A 22,019-nucleotide genomic window follows, 5' to 3' on the forward strand; every position below is an offset into this window, starting at 1 on the left:
CTGCATAATCCCTTTCTTATTTTCAAAACGTATTTTGTTCATCCCTATTTTTTCTTATCATCCCAATCCTTTTTCTGGCACTCATTCTACCTCGTTGCTCATCTTTTTGTAGTTTGGTATTTCACAGCTCTGTCACTTATATTACTCGTGTTCTCGGCTATACATGTCGTAACTTATTACTATACTGTTATCTCGCTCGCTTCCTTCTTATTTCCTTCTTTCAATTAACTCCTTCTTTTCTTGTGCTCGCTATCATTTCCGTTATCACATAATATTTATTCTGAACTTTCCCTATAGAAGAACTTTATAAGTCTTTCTTATTCGTTCTGTACCTCGCTTTTCCGTTTCACATTGGTCACGTCATATCTTTTAGTCACTTCCTCACTAGGCTTTACTCATTTTCATAACAGTCCTTATTATATTCACATAATATCATGTTCGTAATCAATCATATAGTGTAACACTTCTTATCCTTATTCACGATTCTTACTATGGTTTAGTTACACTCTGTGGAGTAGGCGTACTTAACCTTTTACCTTTTCTGATCAATCTTATCCTTAATACCTCACAAGCTATCTTACCAATACATTCATATTCGTCACAATTCTTCCTCCTCCGTACTCTTGTCTCAATCACACCATTACTCCTTTCAGCTATAAACTCGTCGTAATTTATCCGTGCTTATCAATTCAGTCGATACCTCAATATAACGCTCTATTAAGATTGCCACCCTTTTCTAAATCATCTTTTAGTATCACAAGCCCTTCCAAATTATCTTAGCATTTCTTTTTACCATATCGATATCGACCTCATGATTACTATTACCATCAATTCAACAGTTAACTTATTTCTCGAAGTCAGCTGTACTCACCACTTAGTCAATTCCTATCATTACTATTGACACGACCTTTCAAGAATATTACGAACTTATATCTCATTCTCTTTTTATTTCTAGGAAACTTTTGGCAGAGTTTCCTCTGTATTTCTTACTATCTCAAAACCTGCACGCAGGAAATACCAACAATGCCTCACAGGGCCAACATATATACATATATATTATATCGTATCATAGCCGCACAGGGCTCCCGATATCAATAACAGTATGAAAATGACGAACTTACCTCGTATGTCCAACTCAAACTGTACCTGTTACACTTTCCTGTTTATTTTCCCTTTCAATCTTTAACTGCAGGTTTCAATCATACCTGCAACATTCACACTATATCCGACATATATTCTGCTTACCGTTACTGATTCCTTTAGCTTCTTCTGTGCGCACCTTATAACTGAACTTATCATCAATATATATACATACATTCAATCCATTTTCTTACTATACTTACAATAACTTACCTTGATGATGGCCAGTTTGCCATTCTGTATATACAATTTCTGATAACGTAACCTCAATGAAATATTAGCCTCTGTAACTCCCAGTAGCATTATTTTCCTCCTCTTGTCGACACCACTATCCCGCTGAGATCAAAGGTTAGTATGTAAGGGATATCATTTCCTATCTCTAGGCTCTATCGCACGATCTAGAATAAGAAGGAAAGGTAACATCCTAAATGTCCTGTAGCTTCCTGTTTATAGATGTGGTGCACAACACACCGATAAACAAGACTCTACTAGACACGGCCTGTAGACACTCCGAGGATGAACTGCTCTGATACCTCTTTTGTCACGACCCAAACCCCATGGGCCATGACTAGTGCCCGTGCTAGACACTCGTATACGAACCTGTTAAATATAGTCAAACTGGAACTAAGGAAAATATGTAGACTTGTAACAACAATGAAGGGTTCGCAACACCACATATTATAAACCTGTCTCCTGAGGAGTCCCAGCATAACAATTACACAGTATGCAAGCCGACAAGGCTGCCACTATACACGAGGATATCCAAAGCATAACAATAACACGATTCGCAAGCCGACAAGGCTGCCACTACACACGGGGATATACAAAGCAAACCATATAGACACAGCTGACCAAAAGTTATATACAACCCACACATGTCTATAGACCCCTAAGAGTACAAGAGTGAAATATGACGGGACAGGGCCCCGCCGTACCCCTGGATATATATATATAAGTCTATATAGAAAATCTGTACCAAAATATCTAGGCTCCAAAACAAGGGAGCTCTCCAGACAGCTGAGCAGAAGTCCTAAGCTGGAGGATCACCAAATCGAGTATATGTACCTGCGGGCATGAAACGCAGCCCCCCGAAGAAAGGGGTCAGTACGAAATATGTACTGAGTATATAAAGCATGTAATACAATAAGGAAAATCACAACTGCATAAACGATTACAGGAGGAAAGTATGATAATCAAAGATACCAATGCACCTGTGCCTTACGATTTGAAAATCATGCATGTCCATATCATATACCATATCCGACCCATTATGGGTCTCAGTGAATAAGTCATCATATACCATCCTCGGCGCCATAATCACATCATCATCATCATATACATATATATATATACCGTACCCGACTCTCTAGTGAGGGACTCGGTGAACAATGCAGTGAAACTGTGCACGAAAACATACCCGGCCCAGGACTCGGTGAAAGATATATTACGGCATGCACGAGCAGAGTAGTGAGCAACCATAAGCAAACTAAGTCATATCTAAGACTCAATAGAATAATCAAAATGCACTATCATTTGAAAATCAAAACAATAGTCATATCAAGTACCCTTCGAATGTGACTATGGATTATATCAAAATAGGACGGCTGGAATCATAGACACGTATCAAGATAATGTGAAATAAGTTCTCGATATCAAGAACATTAGCCATCCTAGTGTCTCTAAGAATAGGAGTTTCTTTGAAGTCATATGCTCGTCGTCTATTTGTTTCATAAAGATCATGCAAAAAGAAAGAAGGGTTAGCTTTACATACCTGTCGTAGATCAATCGTAACCAAGCTTGCTTCGTCGCCCCTTTAGCCTATTTAATATGAAATTAACACTATTGTTAACAAACTACGACTTCTCAAACTTATAAATCTACAACCAATCATTTATGGGAATCACTTCTTAGTTCATACTTCTTAATTAGCATTTTGATTAGTTGAGAACTTAACGGAAATCGGGCAGCATTTCCTCTATATAACTCGCCTAACCCGAACTTCCAATTAATCTCCGATTAGCACAGCAACACCAACAATAATGATAACAACCCAATAACCTCTCCTAATCCGTTTTCAATTCAAATCATTAACATCTAAGATTATACACCAAACTGACCAACATACGCTTCTTATGCGATATCTTATACGCTTGCTTTCTTCCAAATTTATGAGCCATATCAACAACAACACGACAACAACATCAACCACCATCCATGTACAATAAAACTACTTCAATATCATTAATAACAAGCTCGAAACAGTCCATCAAAACTACGACATCGAAATACAATCTCCGACCTTTACTTCGCAAAATCACAAACACATGGAAAAGAGTATAATATTACTATGAACAACAACACCCATACATATCTATAACTATATTTCCAGCCCTTCAACATAACAAATTACCTTCAAATACAATACCATAACAATGACAACGCTAATCAAACTTAATCCACCCTTATTAATTTAGAACAACCCCAACACGGTCCAAACAGAACCTTAACATTAATGTGTACAATTCCTTCACTTTTAACACATATTCCGTAACAAAAATAAAAACGACAACAATCAAACCCAATCTAATTGGAACAACTCCGATTCTGCCCGACTTACAATACCAACGAATTCATGCAATTTTCTTACTTCCAATTTCGCCTATTACAAACTAATCTTTCCATTACAACATCATTAACTCTAATTACATTACAAGAAGAAGAAACATTACCTTAAAATATTTAGGGCAGATCCTACACTCACTTGCACCAATTGCACCACTTCTTCTTCCTCAATTCAATCTCCTTATGTTGCTGCCTCTTGAACGTTTAAAGCACCCTTGGGACTTGGATTTTTTTTTTTAAAGGATGAACTGCCATGGTCGTGAGCTGCCATGGCTGTTCTATAGATTTTTGTTTCAAGAATTGTGAATGAAAGTGTTTAGCAAAATTAGTCATCATGTGCCTTATATAGGCAGCCCCTCCATAGGACACCTGCCCTACTATCATGCATTATTCATTTATTATATATATTTTTTAATTATGGTGGGGCCCACTTAATAATCTGATTTGGTTAATTAATTTCCCACTTCACTGATATCTCCACTAATTGTAATTAATTAGCAAGCCGTGCAATATTAAAATGTGGATTTAAAAGTCCTTGTCTCATATCTCAAAAATAATCTTGTCCTTAAACTTATGTTGATTAGCTTATAAATAATCCAACGCACAAAAATACGGGATATAACATCGTGTATATAAAATATAAACTAATAAGCATCCTCAGACTAAGTACCAGTAAACCTCGGCGGCTCTAACTTGCTGAATCTCCCAACAAGGTCTTGATCAGAAGCAGTCATAACAACGCCCTCCATGGGCCTAATATCATCACTAGGAGCGGGTATCGCATCAATGCGATGAGCCATAGCTGCGGCAGGATATGCTACCCGCGTAGGTCCCTGCTCAGGGGTCTGCGCCCCAACTCTGGCCTGTGAACCCCCGCCGGGAGTAGTAACACCAGCTGCCGCCTGCTAGGCATCAAGATGAAGTAAGACTCTTGCCATAGTTTCATGCATGGCCTGATCCGAAGTAACCTTAGGCGGTGTCCGTGTTAGGGCCTCGGTATCCTCTGTGGCCTGGCCTCGATCCGGCTGATACTCGAGCTCGGGAGATGGAGACCTCTCTCGTCGCTACCCAACCACAGGAGCCCTGCCCCTGACTGGGGCAACCCCACAGCCTCTCGCTCTACCGCGTACCCTGGCTGTAGCTTACCCTCGGGTGCCAGCCGTAGCTGCGGGCTCTGGCACCTGACCTCAGGCCAATCGTAGCTCGAGTCCTCACCATCTTTGAGAAAAGAGATGAGAGTCAGATACAAATTTGACCCTTCCAGATACCAATTAGAATAAAGTAGCACGAAAAAAAGAAGAAAGTGAGATTTCATAAATGTCCTATAGCCTCTCGAAGAAAAGTACAAAGCTCATCATACCGATCCACGAGACTCTACTAGATACGGTCTTGTATTATAGACCGGGTAACTTAGGGCTCTGATACCAACTTGTCACGACCTATTTTGCCTAAGCTGTGCAGGCACTTACCTTCTCACCTCGGTAAGAGAACCCTCAACCCAACAATAAATAAAGACATAAATAATGAATAAATCAAGCGAAGAAGTATATATACTTAAGTCTCACGATATAGATATATGTAGTAGAATAGTGCGGAATAATAATAATACCCCTAGGGTCTAGTCTGAGTAATACAAGAGCATCTAAAAGGGGAATAATACAAGTATAGAATAATAATACATAAAGTGTCTATGTCTCTGAATAAAATAGGACATAAAGATAGAGAAGTCTTCAAGGCAGCGAATGGCCATGCTCACCCTAGAAACTCGAAGATAATACTTAAACGACTATTAGCCACGTGTCACAAAAGTGGATCCAACCTGATACTCTGCATTCATAAAGGAATGCAGCAAGTGGAGGTCAGTGGGGGTTCTCACCTGCACCACTCTGGGGGAGCCGCGAAGTCCATGCACTCACTCAATCAACGATTTTGAAACTAACATTGGATATCGCCCATCTCACGTCACTCAAGTAAAATCGAGTCCAGCTCATCAAAGTGTCTCATCAAGTATCATCAGTATCTCAACGGTGAATCATGAAAATGAGAGTGCATGCAATGCATGTATCTACATCAATAATCATGCCCAATATCACAAGTACCGACAATGAGTACGTCGATAATGGGTACGCCAACAATATAACCGAATCACAAATACCAACAGTAGGTATACCAACAATATAACCGAATCGCAAATACCAACAATGGGTATGCTAACGATATAACCGAATCACAAGTACCAATAGTTGGTACGCCAACAATATCATAATCAAGATGATAAAACAGAAACCAATGTCTATCAACAACTCATAGCATCAAGCCAGCACAATAGAACAATCAAATCACAACACAACGGGGTGGATAGCCCCAACACACAACAGGGCCCAACCTAAGGTAATATCCAATCCAACTTCATACCCGAAGGTTCACATGTTGTCTCCAACAATATAATCTAAATATGTGCTTTGTTGTACGAAGTCTCACAAAGGGTAAGCCATAACCTACCTGGATAGCCACTGCAACACCAACAACTCATTCCTTTGCCTTGCCTTTCCGCTAAACCTCAGAACCAAAGTAGTCTAAGCATAATCGAAATCTAGACTAGAAATCGTGAAGAATGATACTAATATAGCTACCATTCAATTTAGGTCAATTCTAACCCTAGAATTTGGGGAAACTAGCCCACAAAGGAAAAATAGAAAATTCAGAAGCAAAATATCAAATTAAGCACTACGTGATCATAACCCAACAACTAATTACTAAATTAACTCATGGAATTACCCAATTTCGAATTTGAAGCAAATCCCCCAATTTGCATATAAACACTATCTCTTAGATTCTGAAATTCAACACTAAAAATGGAAGATATATGATTAACAAGCTTAGATTCATCAAAAACTAACATAAACCCCATCAATTTCATCATTAATAAGCCTAGAGAAAATATTCATCAAACCCCACTTTAATCTTCCATTGCTAAGGGATTATTAAAGGAAAGGGAAAATTTATGATGATTAGGATTAGAGAAATAGAAGAGGGATTAGCAAGATTTACCTCCAAGAGTATCCTCAAAATATCTCCAAGAATAGTTCCCATAAGCTCTAATTTCGAAATGGAAGTAAATAAGGGTCTAAAGGCTTTAACACTTCATCAATTATACACACTGCTCGTCACCCGCTTGAGCGGCACTAGGACTGCCCCAGCGGAGCCGCTTTAGCGGTCACGCTTAAAATCCTTGGGCAGTTACCACGGTGCTGGTGCCGCCAAAGCGGGCACCAGACACCAGAAACTTACCCAAGTTTCACCATTTGATCCAATTTTTTGACTAATTCCTGGGGCCATCTGCTCACACACCATGCACGTAGACATACATAAAAATACGCTACGAACGCGCCCGTGGCCTCAGAATTCCCAACGGAGGTCTCGTTGACCGAGTCAACCTCCGATACCTTAATTCCAATTTCCCAACCCAAGTCCCAAAATGCATCCGAGTACATTGGGAACTGAACCAGATACACACACAAGTTTTAAACGACCATCTGGACCTCTCAGAATTGATGAATTTTCGAAAAAGGTCTGTTTACCCAAAAGTCAACTTTGGGTCAATTATATTTCACTTAAAGCCTATATATTACACAAAAGTTACCCGAATCCGGCCTAGACACCTTGAAAAGCATGCCAATGGTCCCCTCGGGTCAAAAATGAGCTAATCAATGCTCGAGAAAGGGAAATTTTTTTGAAAAGTCTACAATGACCAAATGGGTCGTTAGAGTTTTGGATGAATTTTTGGTGTTCTATAAATAGAACCCCACTCTCACAAAAAAAGAGGTCGGACAACAAGGAGAAAAATAGAAAGATAGAAAAAAATAGAGGAAAAACTTTGAAAGTTGAAGAAGTAAAAAAAAAAAATTAATTTTTCAAAAGCTTCTTAGTAAGATTTTAATACCTTGACTGAAATAGTCGGGGTTTTCTCACTTCTACAATATCTTCTTGCTTTATTTTTTTTTTCACGTGGCTGAGTGTTGAGGTTGGAAGCATAAGGTTTCCAAGTCCATTCTTTTCTTGGTTGCGCACATAAAAGGTAACCCTTGATTAATTTTATTTGATTATTTAGAATTTTGCCTAGCCTAAGTGTATTAATATTAGTTAGACTGCTTGGTGTTTAAATTTTCTCTAATAATGGTTCCTGTTGTTAAAGCTTGTCGTATTTGGTTGTGTGTTTAACTTATGATTTACTTGAGGCAAAATAGTAGAACCAGTATGAATGCTATGTTGAAACTCATTAAAAATAGGCTGATTGGACTTCATGGTGGCTTGTTTGTTTGTGTGACTCTAATGTTCTATGTCTACTGTGAAATGGTGTGGTTGAGGTACCTTGAACATTCATTTTTTCTTTTCCTTCCTTCTTAAATGACCTTACTCACATAGAATAGAATAAAGACAGGACAAGCTAATAGTTTGTTTGTTTTATTAACTAATATGCAGATTAAAAATGGAATCAGGTTCAGTTTTTGTTTGTGAATTGGTAAACTATCTAAGGAAACACCTGTGATCATGTCCTCATTTAGTGTAGGCCAGAATGTGTGCTAAATTGCTTATGTTTTGTAACAAATCTTAGAACTAATGTGATTAAGGATCTTGAGTATGAAATATGTTTTTCTTTGGTTTGATCAAGGCTTTTGTTTCTTATCTGAACTTGTTGCTTAAAAATATAATGTTCATAACTTGTCTTGTATAATCCATGACACAAGTCCTACATTTGGAAAATGATCTATCCCTAAGTGTTAAGAAGTTTGGTAAAAAGGAAAAAATGAAAAAGAAAGGATTAACTTTTAGGAACTGTAAGACCAAGTCATCATTTGAAGATTAATTAAGATCAATCTAATTAGTCTAATCAGCTAGCAAGATGGTTATTAGTTTGTAACTTGGTTAGTGATCACTTTTGGAGTTGAAAGATATAAAAATGGAAGGGAACAATTGTCAAGGATGAAAAATCTTTTCTGCTATCTCTGATCTCTTGTTTGTTAGTCTTATCCCCATCATTTGTCTTATCGAACTACTGAAGTAATTTTTCATGAAAGTGGACTGGTATGCTATATACTCTTGCATCTGCATTGATATTCATTCATGAATAAACCCTAGTTTAATAGATGATCCTAAGTGTTAAAATTTAACAAGTTTAAAGTATTAAGAGAAGGGTGAAATGTAGTAGTTTGGTCATGTTTGGTCAAGTTCTTGAACAGTTTAGAGATTGAGGCTTTTTATTTTCTTGTTTTTTTAAACATAAGGTTGTTTTCTTTTCTTTGTGCATGAGTGAAGAATATGGTGATAATAACTCATGATCCCGGATTGCCTAGGCTTAAAAGATGGAGATAAGTAGGAAAGGTCTTATAAGTCTAGTTTGAGTAAAAGAAAATGATAGAAATAAAGAAAATAGGAGGGGAGAACTATAGCTGAAACCTTAAGAAAATGTTTGGCTTTAATATATGAACTATCCAGTCTCCTTTTGGTATATGCTCAAGGATAAGAAAAGAGTACCATAAGGGTAGATGTGTGGGTTAAAACTACTTGACAAATGGGGGAGTCTTTTAAAGACATCTTAGGAGAAGATTGAGAAAGGGTCAGGTTTCACTTGACCCACAGTATCTTTCTTCCCAAAATAAGAGATTGTCATGGCATGCCCCACAAGTCTATGGGGTGTTACCCACTACATTTGCACACTTGGTGTTTTTCTTTGCCTATTTACTGAGTTAAATGGATCCTAAAAAAATGAACTTCTTGTGCATTAATAACTGTTCACTTGGATTATTAAACCTGGTTTTGATAGGTGATTTTTGGGATTTAAATGAACTTTGTTGACCTACTTAGATATGCTTTAGGGATGGGTTGACTAGGCTAAATAATATATAGTAATTTGAAAGATTATAGTCTTTGCTTAAAACTGGAAAGAGGAAAAGGCTTCAAGTAGGAATATTGTTTGTTTGAAAATAAGGTAAGAAAAGCTTTATGTGGATAATATAATAAGGTATAACAGACTCCTTAATATTTGGATAGGTTGGGTTAATAATTAAGATCTATATATATGTTCTGTGTGCATTGACTTGGCTTGATCTGTGTTTGAAAGATGGTTTGTTTTCTCTTTTTCTAAGAGGTATTAAGACCTTAAAAGAAAGGAAATCAGAGGCTTACATCAATTTAAGGTGGTAGTATAGTGTCTTAAGGATATATTTGATTCCTTCTTTGTGATACTTTAGATAATATATCATGTTTCCTACTTTGAGATATGTCCTTGAATTTACAACTCTAAAGTCCAATTAGAAGATAAAAACTGAACTCAGTCATGTTGAATAGATGTGTTTCCCCTTTGTGCAGTATTTAAAACCAGCTAAAGATACATTAATAACAAGTGAATTTAGAAATAATACTAGGTGAGTTTGGAATTCTTGTCCAGTTTGAAGAAATGAGAAAACTAGGGGTAGGCCACTACTTGTGAATATACCTAGATCATGTGCCTCCTCTTTTAAAATCAACCTGTTTATTTCTACAATAGAACAAGACCAGGGAAAAGGTCTAAAAAAGGATTTCAAACACTAAACTTTAAATGTTGACTCTTCTGTATATTCTTGGGACTGTGGGACTTTCTAGCTTAAGGTGTATGTAAAAAATATAGTTTTTGTACTCAAAATTATATATCTTACATAGAATCATTAGAACTCAGAGTCATTTGGCCTTGTCCACAGATTGATCTTGACTTGAATTCCAGTTTGTTAGTGTCATAACCTTTAACTGAACTGTGCTGAAGGTGATACAGTACCTCACTTGTGTCTGTTAAGGCTGATAAAGCCATGACCCTTATTATACTTCCTTGGCATAATCAGATCTACCTATGCTCTTGTTGATGTTAATGGCCTAAGTAGTTAAGGAATCAACTGCTTCCCTTGTGTACTGCATAATGATAAATGATTATCTCAACAAAAGGAACTCTAGTTTTCACCTATTTGAGTTTGTCCATATCATGTCTATTAGGATTACCACTTTGTTCTCCTATTTATTTCCCGCAGTCTGTGTGAGAATCACACAGACTTTAAAATATGATCCCTAAATGAATGGCAAGAACCTTTACTCAGGGCTGTGCATAGGACATCTAGGCTCATTTGAAGATTTTGTCTAAATAATTCTATATGTACTCTGTGAATAATAAATTTGTTTCCCTTCTCAAAGTTAGTTTATCCTATGCTTATATGCCTTTACTCATTTCACCATATCTACTTGATTCAACACTGCTTGAGACTGTGCTACTTCTATGAGATTGTTTATGTTGTGACTGTTTGGTCCAGTTTAGTTTTTTCCACATTATGTCCATATGGGTTACTTTATTTCATATTTAGTACTTTGGCCTTGGCTCATAAGAGTGATATACCTGCTGAGATCATCCACCTCTTCTCTTCTTGTTCTCATCTGTTCTTGTTGATTTATAATTGTTCTATAGCTGTGTGTATTTAGACCTATCCTATTTATTCCAAGAAATGTATATAGATATGTGGATCTGTGTCTTCCATGGCTATGTTGGTTGAGAGAGGCAGTTTAAGTGGGAGCAGGGCTTAGTTTGAACCTTCCCATGGTGACCAGCCATGCCAGAGGTTCATGAAACCCCTTGGAACTTGTGCGGCATTAGGAACAAGGGCGGGGATGACTTTGCCTTCCCACCACCTAGGTTTGGGGTTCAGGATTAAAGACATGGAAATACATATGCACATTATATGAGCTTGTGAATAAATAGGATATTAGGCGTGTATATGTGTATATTTGTGTATATGATAGGATTGGTAAAATAAACATGACACTGTGTAAGTATGTGTGCATAGTTATACGTATGATAAGAGCAGTAAAATCTAAACTAACCTGGGTCTTGGTTTCTTTCCCTCTCCACTGAGTGGCCATTTGGGCCAAGGTCCAGCCACCCTATTGGGTGAAAGGCGCAATAGGGAAACTCTTTCAAGTTCATTGTGTCTAAGAGGAAAAGAAAGGGAAGCTAATATATTGAAGGCCTAGTCAGGGGTGAAAATGACACGAAGGCCTAACCATGGGTAAAAATGGTTACTAGGGGTTTGGTACACCCCCTAGTCTACTTTCCTTATAAATTTATGCCCTCTTTGATTGCTTAAAGTGTTTTTCTGTGTTGTATTCATACTTGTAAAAATCCATAAATATTATTGGAATCGTTTATGTTTCGAACTAGACATCATAGGCAAAACGGTGCATGCGCCGTTTAGATTGACTCTAGCTCCTTAAAAATAATTCATCTTTTAAAAATCTAGAAAAACACGTACTGATTTTGAATATATATATATATATATATATATATATATATATATATATATATATATATAATAGGAAACAAACCACGTTTTAACAACGACAAGACTAAAGAGATTTTTAAGACAAAATAGGATAACGTATTGTGCAAAAACCAAAGGGATGAGTAAAATAGACAAAAAAATACTTTTCAATTGTTGAAACACATTTATTTTTTGGGTTATTAAGTTGGAAAAGATATGGTAGTTTGGGCCAGAGCACACCTAAGTCTTTTTCTTATGAAAACCAAACGTTCAAAGAAATATTTTCCGAGCCAGAGCCCATTCGGTTTGGTCTTTTGAAAAATGATATAAGTCATTTTTGGGGCTAAGAACCCACTTGACTCTTTTGGTATAAATCTATAACTAAAAAAAAAAAAACCATGGCCGAGGCCCATGTTTTAATAGCTAAAATAAGGCATTTTTTGAGCTAGAAAACGAAGATAGATTTCAAGTCAAACTCTTTCCTTCTGAATAAATCCAGGACTTTGGTCATACAAAAAGAAATAGCGAGCATCTTTTTCTAAAGGGGGATATATATATATATATATATTTAAGTCATTTGGCCATAAGTTCAATTCATTTTTTTAAGATAACGTACAATATGTCTAAAATTATGAAGAGTCTCTTTTTTCGTAAAATTAAAAAAATCCCATACATCCATGATTATAAAAATTTAGGCAAGGATGTTCTAAAAACGTATTAAACAGATTAACCCGGTTCACGTGTGAGTCGGCATGAATAAAACCTATTCACCTGGACTATAAAATAAATAAACTTTCTTTTTATAGAAAAACTACTATCCTTATATATAAAAGGAGCTAATTATATCTGGATATTAAAAATCCAAAACCAAATACCCTATATGTAAAGGGAATATATTCAATTCTTTTTCAAAAAATGATATATAAAATGACAGGCTTGCTTTCGGGAAATAAAAACTAAGTAAACAGTTCATGCAAATACTCACACATTGAAATTCGAAGGTCAACCGTATAGTATGGATCCTTAATACTAGGGTGCCTAACACCTTCCCTAGTGGATTACCAGAACCCTTACCTAGAACTTTGGATTAGGAAGGATTTTTTACGGTGTATGAATAAACCCTTCAAATCAGGTTTTCCTAATTTCCTAAAAATTAGGTGGCGACTCTTTTAAAACAAAGTCCGAAAGAGCACCAGTGATTTCGAAGTAGCTTTTCGAACGCTAACCCTGCCTGCGAAAATGCGAACCGTTACAGATGGAGACTCTGTTGGGCACTTAAAGGTTCGAACCATAAGGATTCCAATATAATGTTGGTACATTTACTTTAACTGTTTATATGTTTACTTTCCCGCAACTATCAACTGTCATTGCATGCATATCATAACTCCGCCACTCCTGATATTTATTTTACACTTTGTTCCAAAAGCAACTTCACGGAGCACGCGGTTGTACCTTCACTATAAAAACAAAATCTTTATTTTGGAACCATTGTGAGGCTGGGTTTGTTCGTGGTCGTTCAACAGCCCTAACGGTTCAGCCGGTCTTTTGTGAAAATCCCACTCTAGTAAAACTAGGATAGAGCAAAGTCAAATCCTTACCGAACTAGAGTATTCATACCTAGATGAGTTTTGGGTATCTCAGACCTACCTAAAGTTTATTAAGAGAGATCACCTTGTGTTCGGACGGTCTATGACTCGAAGAGCATCGCATTTTAATTGTGTGCTATATGGACACATGCTTTGTGCCTATGTGATGAACCATTGACCCTGCGGGGATGGAGGGTTCCTAACTGTGTTCTGTTTTGTAGATGGGAGGCTGCATCCGTTTTGACATAGTTGTCAAGGCTCCGGATTTATTGAGAGTTTGGTGGGTGTGGTTAGGTGATACTCACAAAAATATAATTAGCTGCACTCTAGGTCACCTACCAACTATCATGACAATGAAGGGTCGTCTGGAACTACTAAAGTTGTTAGCTGGACATTGGGACGATAAGGAAATGTTATTTCGCTTCAGTGAAATTAGGATGACTCCGACCTTAGAGGAGATTAGGGATGCCATAGACAACAATGGAACCTATCTAAGGGGACGACACAAACCAGATCACCACCTGTTATTCCCACAGAGGCCCACAGTCGGCCAAATCAAAAAGTTTCTTGCACTGACTGAGGCACCCTGGGCGCAAGGACCCACTATAGCCTTTAGAGACCTGTATTGGAGATTCGGAGATGCCACCGGGTATACTCTGTATCAGAGAGAGTTCAGGAGTATAGAAGAGTGGGAAGCTGTTATACCCTTGGTGTTCGCCATAGCCTTGCTAGGCATTAAGGTGTTTCCACAGGACGAATCGTTGGCCATAGACACCCGAGTGATCTACCTAGCCCATGCTATCTTCTATGGTATAACCTTGGATCAAGAAACGAGGTATTTTGACTTGGCACCCATTATCCCGGTGGACATTTTTCGGGCTTTAGGCAAATGCCGGAATGGCTTTCGATACTTTCAAGGATTTAACATGTTGTTACAATGGTCGATTATCAAGCACATCAACATGGCTAAGGAAGTCCAATATCTGAACAACCACAACAGGATAGGCCGCCTTACAAATTATTGCCCGAACCTTGGTTACATGTCAAAAGGGGCGTGGGCAAGTTTCTTTGAGGAGCTGACTGAAGATAGGGTCCACTGGATGTTTCCCGACTTCATATCGGAAATTGTGGTAGTTTGGGGTAAGAATTATCCTTCTGTGCCATTGGCAAGGGTTCGAGGAATCTGCCCTTATTATCCATCTCGGGTTTAAAGGAAGTTTGGTAGAAGGCAAGTGATACCTCTGGTAGAAAATCCTGAGCAGTTCGTCATTAAGAACACAAAGCAGAAGATCAAGAACGCCGGGGTGATCATCAGAGAATGGAATAGCCGCGTGAGCTGGGGCCCAGATACTTTAGCTCCAGACAGGTTCGAGGCAGGGTGTGACCCTGGGTATCATGAATGGCTCCAGGGACACATGGCCCGTGCATCTATCCCACGCCCGCACCTCCTTACATTGCCCAAGAAGAGGAACATCTGAAAGAATGTCTGAAAAGCACGGATTAGCATTTAGCCAATATTTTAGAGGAAACAGATCCGGTGATAATCAGGATGGAGATGTACTAAGCACCGCTTTGGATTCAGACCACCCTTCGGTGGGTGAAGAGGACCAAGTCAAAACAGGCCTTGACATCAGTAGCTAGAGGAGAAACCTGCTGATTTATTACTTTATATTGAGCCCCTTGTCGGCTTCATCATCTTTGTAAGCCCTTTCGGGAAGATATTTTTATTACTATTTATTAACTAATGATGATTTTTCGGGGCAATGGCTCACTTTCACAAATGGCACTTGCATGTTTCAATCGATTAAGAGAGCTTTAACTCAAAAAGGCTTTAGGAACGCGAATAGTATAAATACCTGCAAATTACATGAATGCTTGCTACGTGCTTCACATGCCTATTTGCTATGTGTGTTATCATATAGTAAAGCTTGAGTACATTTGATACGATGATCTAAAATTACGTACCAAAAGAAAAACCAAAAGCTTAAAACTTACCCAAATTTATCTCCATTAAAAAGGTTGACTTACAATGGCAAACCAAAGAGAACAAGAAACGCGGACCCTGGGAGAGACAGCTGAAATGTTGAGCGACAAGGTGCTTCAGATGGAGAAGCACCTCCTAGAAATAGGGAGGAAAATTGAGGAAGTGGACAGATTGCTAGAGATGGTTGGGAACCCGCCAGAGGGAATACCCCAAGAACAATACTATGGGAATATCCCAGAAGGAGTAAGAGACTTGGTGCTAAATTATATACCTTTAGAGAGGAGGCCTATAATGCCTGGAGAGAGGACTCTGGGAGAAGTGAATGAAAGCCAAGGAGCTAGGTCAGACCCGTGGGTGACAGAATAGGAGCTAGGTCAGAGGGTCCTGACTCCTTCTTCCTCTTCTAGTTCTTGTTCCTCTGGGGTTAAGGAGAAGGATTTGTAGCTTGATTGACGATCGAATCATTGGGAATTTATGGGGACCACACACCCTACTAGTCCATGACCCTATTATCCCTGGAGAAGGAGTCACCGCAGGTACTCATATTTGGCTGTATGATGTCACAGTCTTCGAGGAACCATACGCTCGCATATTCTCAACTCTGGCAAGTCTAAGAAAAATTAGACTCGTGGAAATTGCCCACGATCCCACACCATTAGGGCCCAACAGGAACAAGTTTATCCTTTATCATAAGGAGCTATAGGGCACGACATAGAAGAGTGTCACGCATTCAAGCTTGAACTTGAGCACAAAATCAGTACAGGAGAGGTCTTGGTCATCTTACCACCACAGTACTGAGATGAAAGGAAAATGAGAGAGAGAGTTCGTAAGGACAACGACTCGCAGAACTACATTTTTGGGTAGATATTAGGAATGTCTCCATTTTTTGCATATAAAAAGTTACCCCCTCCCTCATAAATATATTAAGGAACTGTGCTAACCTAATGTCCTTATGGAGGGATAAGTGGGAAGCCCTGGCCGGGCCAAGTCTGGGGATGTCTTTAGCTAGGTTTAGCCCAAAGGATATTTAGAGAGCATATATATATCCTTTTTTACTAAAACGAACTACGATAGGGCCTGATTTCCCCTAGTGGGATACGTAGGCAGTCTATGTAAGACTCGGCCCCTATGTAATATAAATTCCACCCATTTGTTCAATTTCTATAACAGGGAAGGGTTTGTCAAAGTAAGTCAACAATAAAGCCCACTAAACCAAGCTCCACCCAAACATCAAAGGCCCATAAACATCCGAACCTTTAGAACAAATAATCAAAAGTATTCAAGCTTTAATATATGACTTTATGTGTTATGTGTGCTTTAAATATCAATGTGTGATATCTTGCCTTTATATTTTTGATAAGTAAGTAACTTTGTCTACCGTTAAGTTATTTTTGTCTTATAGAATGAGGCCGATTAGCGTAGTACTGAAAGCTAGCATACTTTACAAGATCCAAAGCCGCACTAGCATCCCTCACAGAAAAAGGTAAATAGAATATGATCAGTACCACCGATAACAGAAATGAGCTCACTCTCCATGAAGGAGATGTACAAGACCCACAGGAGGTATCATCTCAAGAAGATGTGATGGCGACATTACTGACTGCCGTCACAGCTCTCTAAGAAAAGGTAGCTAGGAATGAGGCAACAAATATGGACAAGGACGCCTCGACAGAGGAAAGAAGGCCTCCTCCTCTGTTTCCTCTGCTGAGTTCACCAATGCTCGATCATTTCCCTATATATCCACCGGGAGCCATCCCACCTCCACTGAGCTCCACCAACCCAAACCATGTTGGTTCTTCTTACTGCACTCTTCCACTAACAAAATACACTCAAATCCCAGGGACCACTCACTTAGTTCCTTCTTACCAGGTTCCTCACCCTGTTTTCATTAACCCGGCAAGCCAAGCACGTGCTCCGGCTCCACTAACTGGGTAGACCACCACTGCCTCGCTCAACCATACCACCCACCAGGTCTCATTCTTCACTCCCAACATCCCTAGCGAATGCTCCCCGGGACATAAAGAGCTAGATCATTATGAAGAAATGGAAAGGGCTTAGAGAGCCGAATAGGATAAGAGTGAAAAAGATGAAGGTATTATTGGAGAAATCCTATAGGTCTGCAAGAAAGGCTATAGGCCTAAGATATGATGACCTGTGCATGCATCCGGATCTAGACCTGCCATAAGGTTTTAAAATCCCAAAATTTAATATGTTAAACGGGACAGGAAATCCCAAGGCACACCTTTGATCCTACTGCGACCAATTGGTCGGAATAAAGAAAAATAAACTTCTAATCATGCAACTATTCAGTCGAAGTCTGACCGGAGAAGCCGCTGAATGGTTCGCAACTGAAGATATGCGCCAATGGCACACCTGGGAGGATATAGAAGAATCCGTCATGGAAATATTTCACTTTAATGTCAAAACAGTACCAGACCGCTATTACCATGAAAAGGTCAAGCAGAAATTATCAAAAAACTACAGAAAGTTTGCCAGCCGATGAGGGGCCGAGGCAGCCCATGTGCAGCCACCAATGTGTGAAGGAGAGTTAGTATCTGTGTTCATCAGATCCTAGAATCCTGATTTCTACGATAAAATGTTGTCCATGGCTGGATGACCGTTTGCTGAATTGGTCAAAATGGGAAAGGCTATAGAAGATGGTCTCAAATCCGGAAAAATAGTAAGCGTCTTTAACAAGGAATTAGACATGCTACTGCAGGAATCCTCCACAAGAAGAAAGAGGATGTGGCAGGTGTATCCTACATTTCAAACCCAAGCCCAAAAGAGCCACAATCTTCCCACATAACTGCGCTCGTCATAAACTACCCCTCACCTGCTTATAATTGTTACACCTCGAAAAAATATTTGTTGATGCACAGTGAATAGACTAATGAAGAGCACGAGTATACAATATTTCAATAAGTAAGGGATGACATTTGATGACCCTAATTAAGATTTCAAAGACATTCGAGATAAGGAAAGAAAGCTGCCGAGGAAAGGCAAGGTATATGTTATGTATCGAAAAGGATTTATGAGCAACAAGTTAACGATGATTTAATGATGCTTTGGAGAAGAGTTATAACATCCCTTAGATTGTTAATTAGGTGATAAACAAGTGTCAAGAAGGTTCCATAAGGATTGGAGTTCAAACCAAGTGACAAGAACAAGATTAGTGAAAAGATGAGTTATACGGTCGATTATACGGTCCGTATAATGTTATATGGTCCGTATAATGGACTGCAGGATTGTCACGGTGAAGTCCCTCACTGGTGATATTATACGGTCACTTATACGGACCGTATAAAATTATACGACCCGTATAAGTGTCCGTATAATTTTCCCGACAGATCAGATTTCACGATATTAAAAAGAGACCAAGTCATTATTTCATTTCATTTTTCATCCAACACTTCAAGAACTTTCTAGAAACCCTCTCCACTCTTCATCTACAAGAACAAAAGAGAAATTTATTATCAACTTCATCAAACTAAGAAAACCAAGTGTAAGAAACTCATTAAAGATCATCCAAGCCAAGAAATTTCATTAGAGATGAACTAGGGTTTTGGCTCAAGTGAAGTATTTCCATCCAAAACTTATTCCTACAACATCTAAGGTAAGTTTTATGATCTTTCCATGTTATTTAAGGTATTGAGAAGTTGAAACACTTGGATTGTAGAAGGAGATAGAAAATGGGTCATGAATGTGGGAATAGTGTCATTTTTGAGTAATAGCTTGGGTTGAGTAATGATCCTTGATATGTTATGATTATAATCATGTTATAAATGACATTAAGAACATGGGATAGACATTGTATATGAGTGGATATAATAGTGTGCTATGACCATGAATATGGATGAATTAGAAGTGAATTGAGGAGTAAGGATAATGTATGTGAATAAAGACTATTATTATGATGTGAATGATATTATTGATGTTTGGGAGTTGATATAAGATATGGAGGAAGTTGCATAAATAAAGGAGATGTTGTCCAATTTTGTCTAGTTTTAGTCGTGTATGCTAGCTATCGATTTCTAATGATAGTATAACTCTAATGAAGGTAGAAACGTGAGCATTGAAGGAGAACGTGCAAGTGATAAAATAGTTGAACGGAAAGGTATGTAAGGCTAACCCTTATTTTACAAGGCATGGTTCTTTGGCCAAATATCTATTCTTCTATAAGCCTATGATGTCCTCCAAATGATTCTACCTTCAAAAGCTACTAAGCTCATGCTTCTCGATATGTTACGAATGTACTAGATTCCCCATATGACGAGTAATCCTATAAAGATAGATGTAATGAATGACGATAATAGTGATAACGATAATGATGACGATGATAATAGTAATGATGCTAAAGATGCTTATGAGCTATTATGTATATGTGTCTATGTATGACTATTATGGAACCCCGAGCTTATATGGCCGGGTAGAATATATATATTTATGTAACGCGTGCGCACCTCTGCAGTTGAGTACGGATAACCCTGAAGCCTTGGTAGGGCCAGGTCTATGTAACCCTGAGCCTTGGTTGGCCAGGTATATATGGTAACCGAGCCTAGCCATGGTTGGGTACGTGAAACACTGAACCTTCGTGGTCGGGTATGCTATGTAAATGCTATTATATGATATAGATATGAGTATGAATACGAATATAATACGAATAAGAATATGTGTATGAATACGACTATGGATACGAAATGTAAGCAAGTACGGATATGAGTACGGATACGAATACGAATACAGATGTATGTACACAATCTCGCATTAGAAATGGAAAGTCCCTATAAGAAGCAAGTAAGTGCTTATGACGATGATACTACTATCTCTCATCCTATGCAATTTCTATGTTGTCTATTATGCTTTCATTCTGATATTGATCATGCTTTACATACTCAGTACATTCTTCGTACTGACGTCCTTTTGTTTGTGGATGCTGCGTCATGCCCGCAGGTGGCCAGGGAGACAAACTTGATCCATAGCTACATTACTCAGGGACTACATAGCGGAGCTCCATTTCATTCGGAGCTATAGCTTTTGGTATTGATTCTTTTGTGTACATAATTATGGGCATAGCGGTGTCCTGTCCCACCTAATGATATGACATACTCTCCTTACAGGCTCGTAGACATGTGTATATGGTTAGATGTGTATGGCCTTGTCGGCCTATATTTTGGATATCATTTTGTTAGCCTCGTCGGCTTATGTACATTGATATGGGCATAATTACTAATGATGATATAAATGTATTGTTGTCCAATGGAATTAGCTTGAATAATGGATAGAAAGTATGATTTAGCTATGCGGCTCACCTAGAGGTAAATGTGAAAGTACGTTAAGACGTGTCTGGGTGGGTTAGCACCGGGTGACCGTCGCGGCCCTCCGGTTGGGTCGTGACAATAATCCAACACCTGTGTATTATGCACAACCAAGCTTCACCACCACTGTACCCGCTTACATGGCTCCACCTAGTTTCTGTGTATCCGCTCCCACTTACTAAGCACCACCTCAACAAAATTACCGCCCAGTACTAAATAACCCACCACAAGCATATCAACCACCCCAAAATTACCAAAATCAACCGCCACCCCCAACATACAATGCTTCACGTCCTGCTTTCGAGAAGAGGTTGGTCAGAGAATTCACAAGGCTCCTTGAGCCTAGAGCTCGGCTCTTCGAAAGGCTATTGGCCGCAGGCTTGATTCAGAAGGTCCCACCAAAACCAACACAGCCGGGAAATAGATTTTACAGGGTTGATCAAACTTGTACCTATCATTTAGGAGGAAATTGACACAACACAGAAGACTGTATAAATCTCAAGCACAAAATCCAAGATCTGATTGACAAGAAGGAGATCATTTTGGAAACCACAGCTCCTAATGTGAACACGAATCTGTTACCTAATCATGGAAATAGCGAAGTCCACATGATTGAGAGGATTGAGGACTGGGAAGCTTGCAGAGCATCAATCCCCCGAGCAATCGAATCCCTGGAACACATAGTAGCCTCCCTCACATTCCACAAGCATCCCAATTTTAAGGTTATGGTCCCAGCGCCATGAGACCCGAAAGAAATATCGAGGTTCAGAACCTTGATTCCAGCACCCGTGGTAGCACAGACGGCACAACAGATTGCTCTTACGCCCAAAATGCCAATCACTGTACAAACAGCCATGGCTCAGGGCATGACCCGCTCGGGGAGGTGTTACACTCTGGAAGAGTTAGCTAAGATGCTTCAAGGAAAGAAAACATCCAAAAGAGGGCAATAACTAAAGGAGAAGCTGAGGATTTCTGGCGGCGCATGTAGCCAAAAGACTACTCCATCGTTGAGCATTTGAAGAAAACACCAACATAA

This window comes from Lycium barbarum, chromosome 4 (assembly GCF_019175385.1).
Source record: "Lycium barbarum isolate Lr01 chromosome 4, ASM1917538v2, whole genome shotgun sequence".
Classification (NCBI taxonomy): Eukaryota; Viridiplantae; Streptophyta; class Magnoliopsida; order Solanales; family Solanaceae; genus Lycium; species Lycium barbarum.